We start from the raw sequence: 4,455 nt of genomic DNA on the forward strand, positions 1-4,455 counted from the left end.
TTTATAGGTAAATTCAAAATTACTACCCATGGGGGATATTTATAGGTCAACTCCAAACCGTTACCCATGAAGGGTAAGTTATAGGTCTACTTAAAACCATTACCCATGAGCAATAATTTGTAGGTCAACTCAAGACCATTACCAATGAGAGATAATTTATAGGTCAACTCAAAACCATTACCCATGAGGGATAGTTTATAGGTAACTCAAAATCATTACTCATGAGGGATAGTTTATAGGTAACTCAAAATCAATACCCATGAGGGATAATTCATAGGTCAACTCCAACTATAAATTATCTCTCATGGGTAATGTTTTTAACCTATCCCTCATGGGTAATGGTTTTGAGTTGACCTATAAATTATCCCTCATGGGTAATGGTTTTGAGTTGACCTATGAATTATCCCTCATGAGTAATGGTTTTGAATTTATAGGTCAACTCAAAATCACTACCCATTAGGGATAATTTATAGGTCTACTTAAATCCATTACCAATGAGGGATAATTTATAGGTCAACTCCAGACCATTACCAATGAGGGATAATTTATAGGTCAAATCCAGACCAATACCCATGAGGGATAGTTTATAGGTAACTCAAAATCACTACCCATGAGGGATAATTTATAGGTCAACTCAAAATCACTACCCATGAGGGATAATTTATAGGTCAACTCAAAATCATTACCAATGAGGGATAATTTTTAGGTCAACTCAAAATCATTACCAATGAGGGATAATTTATAGGTCCACTCAAAACCATTACCCATGAGGGATAATTTATAAGTCCACTCAAGACCATTACCCATGAGGAATAATTTATAGGGCCACTCAAGACCATTACCTATGAAGGATAATTTATAGTTTGACCCAAAATCTCTACCCATGAGGGATAATTTATAGTTTGACCCAAAATCACTATCCTTGAGGGATAATTTATAGTTTGACTCAAAATCATTACCCATGGATGATCTCAAAACCATGATTCATGAGGATTAACTTAGAGGTCAACTCAACCGTTACTCATGAGGGATAATCTATAGTTTAATGAAATATTAGCCATGAGGGTTAATTTATTACATTTAGATGTTCCAAAAATCACTGTTGATGTTGAATCAAGAGCTTGTTGTACAGGAATAATATTAATAAAGATGGATGAAACAGTTTTACCACTTCTCTACACACACATTTATATATATCTCTTTATAAAAATATATAAAAATAAAAATGAAAAATAAAAATATATAAAAGTTATAAAAATATATGAAGCCACTTGTGTTATTTGATTGGCCACTTGTCACTGAATTATATGGGTCTCAGGAAAGTCCTCTCCTCATCAGTAACAGTACAAGGGCGACTTGAAAGAACAAGACTAGGCTTCGTATAGTGCTGGAGCGTATATGTATGCCATTTGGAGATGTCTTTTACTCACAATAGTGAACTTGTATATATAGGTTCATTGTGGTCAGTAAAATACATACATCATAGTTTTTAGATAACCTTTAAAACAGATGAAATTCCTTTTTAATTTTCTTAATTAACTGTTTACGATGTGTAGAATCAACTGTCCACGTATTTGTTATTACTATTTACTTTGCTGCAAGGTTCATATCTGTTCGAAGTAACCTCCAAACTACTAATAAAGTATACTGATATATCCCTGAACAACTATTACTTCACTGTTGCTGTACCTAATTATTGTAACTGTAAATTACATGTTCTGGAGTTCCTTTACAAATGTTGCTCTTTTCACCAAGTGAATATTGAAATATCTTCTTCTTTAGCATGAAAATCACTTGGTTATTAAAAGTATTGAAGCCTTTTAAAAACATAAATCACGTGGTTATTAAAAGTATTGAAGCCTTTTAAAAACATAAATCACTACTTTGTAAAGACGTGTGTGTATGCAGAACTCCCCAAGGCTAGTTATCTGACCAGACAGTATTGACTTGACCAGTGTGTATGCATGCAGAACTCCCCAAGGCCACTTATCTGACCAGACAGTATTGAATCGGACAGTGTGTGTGGGCATACAGACCTTCCCAAGACCACTTATCTGACCAGACAGTATTGAATCGAAGTCAATACTGTCTGGTCAGATAACTGTCTTTGGGGAGTTCTGTATGCACACACACTGACCGATTCAATACTGTCTGGTCAGATAAGTGGCCTTGAGGAGTTCTGCATGTACACACACACTGGTCACACACACACACTGTCCGAGTCAATACTGTCTGGTCAGATAACTGTCCTTGGGGAGTTCTGTATGAAGTCAATACTGTCTGGTCAGATAACTGTCTTTGGGGAGTTCTGTATGCACACACACTGACCGATTCAATACTGTCTGGTCAGATAAGTGGCCTTGAGGAGTTCTGCATGTACACACACACTGGTTCACTACTGTCTGGTCAGATAACTGTCCCTCGGACAGTGTGTGTGGGCATACAGATCTCCCCAAGGACAGTTATCTGACCAGACAGTATTGACTTGTGTTTGAGAAGCATTCATAATAAATGTCTGTTTGTGATCTAATTTTGTTCATCCCTGTGTGTTCTCAGGGGACATGTATAATTTCATGACACTATGATTTTGCAAGATGGATTTAGAAAGAAGGGAACTTTATATGTTAATCTGTGTCCAATTAGCCATGTTGGATTTAGACTAACAAGAACTTTATATGTTTATATGTGTGTCCAATTAGCCATGTTGGATTTAGACTAACAAGAACTTTATATGTTTATATGTGTGTCCAATTAGCCATGTTGGATTTAGACTAACAAGAACTTTATGTTAATGTATGTCCAATTAGCCATGTTGGTTTTAGACTAACAAGAACTTTATATGTTAATCTGTGTCCAATTAGCCATGTTGGATATAGACTAACAAGAACTTTATATGTTTATATGTGTGTCCAATTAGCCATGTTGCATTTAGACTAACAAGAACTTTATGTTAATGTATGTCCAATTAGCCATGTTGATTTTAGACTAACAAGAACTTTATGTTAATGTATGTCCAATTAGCCATGTTGGATTTAGACTAACAAGAACTTTATATGTCTATGTGTGTCCAATTAGCCATGATTCTGTGGAAGATTAGATTCTTTTGTGTTAATTACTTATGAAAAGATGTGTTGAAAATTAAGGAGTGTCTATCAAACATTTTATATCTGGTAAGTTGTTAGATCTCCGTGTTTCACAAAAATGCTACAGTTCTTTGAAACGATTCTATCTGTCAGGTTTCTTTGTGGACGCATACTATTGCAGGGACACTGGCAGTCAGTGAGAAGCACCCATTTTGCTGGTAGGTTATGTGTACTGCAGTTACAAAGAGTTTAGAGATTCTGTTAGTAGGAACTACACTCATCATTTTGCTGATACTGTTAATCAATATTATATTGCCTTGCCAGTTTAGTGCTTGTAATAAAATGATAAATCTTTTTAAATATTTTTTTGTTCTCTTCTTTTGTTTGTTAAAGTAATCTATGGCTATGTTAGAAATATGAGACAAGGCTTTATGGTGCTATCAAAACAGAAACTTGCATGGATGATAATTTCTGTCTTCAGCTTTTTTTTTTTCATTTAACCTTCTTCTAAGTTTAGGTTAGACCTATTACTAAAGAAAATTGTTCAATGATAGTAAAATATACAAAGACAGAATGTATAAGTAGGGTTTGACCATTCAAGGTTTACAGTTCACATCTGCTTGGAAACGCATTGTTTATGGTAAGAATCGGAAAAAATAAACAAAAATTGTTTGGAAAATACAAGAAAACTGGAACTGTATATATTGTTTTAAAGGTTTAAATAATTGAACACAAATTAACGTTTTAATCTTACAGATTTGATACAAATATCAAATGTCTTTATATTCAAATACCAGAACACCTATAGACTAACCACCGTTTGACTGGTGGCAAGATAAAGGGTTAGCCTGAACCTGTACACAGCTGGAAAATGTTAATGTTTAGGATATAATTAGTTTATATAAGAAGAGACTTCTCCAACTGGTGATACAAGAAAGCCATATGTTATACAGTTGTCTAAACCATGCAAACACAAGTTATATCACCAAATATACTCAAACAAGAACAAACTGAATGTAATAATAACAACCTGATAAACAAGATCAAATTATAACAGTTACAACTTAACTTTCATTATTTTCAGAAATGCATCAAAAAACGCACAGAAATTATTAGAGGATTTCTACTTTTCGGTATTTGATCCTGTTCACCATTTCACTTTGGAGGTAATTTACTTAGGTTTTAATTCAGTTGTACATGCTTGTTTAATTTAAGGTCCCATGATTGAGGTAACTTACTTAGGTTTTAATTCAGTCGTACATGTTTGTTTAATTTAAGGTCCCATGATTGAGGTAACTTACTTAGGTTTTAATTCAGTCGTACATGTTTGTTTAATTTAATGTCCCATGATTGGAGGTAACTTACTTAGTTT

The 4,455-nt window shown here is 33.9% G+C and overlaps 1 long non-coding RNA gene across 2 annotated transcripts in view; it reads left to right on the forward strand.

The window, feature by feature from the left end:
* LOC111083764 overlaps positions 1–4,455 on the forward strand; it is a 10,256-nt gene that overhangs the window by 1,530 nt on the left and 4,271 nt on the right. Inside the window, exons 2-3 of one of the 2 annotated variants that reach the window (XR_002609233.1) lie at positions 3,237–3,301; positions 4,168–4,249. This is a non-coding gene — a long non-coding RNA (uncharacterized LOC111083764). Of the gene's footprint in view, positions 1–2,466; positions 3,302–4,167; positions 4,250–4,455 lie in introns of those variants that run through there. The other variant, XR_002609232.1, reaches the window with a different exon arrangement.

The sequence above is a fragment of the Limulus polyphemus genome, unplaced genomic scaffold (assembly GCF_000517525.1).
Source record: "Limulus polyphemus unplaced genomic scaffold, Limulus_polyphemus-2.1.2 Scaffold11099, whole genome shotgun sequence".
NCBI lineage: Eukaryota > Metazoa > Arthropoda > Merostomata > Xiphosura > Limulidae > Limulus > Limulus polyphemus.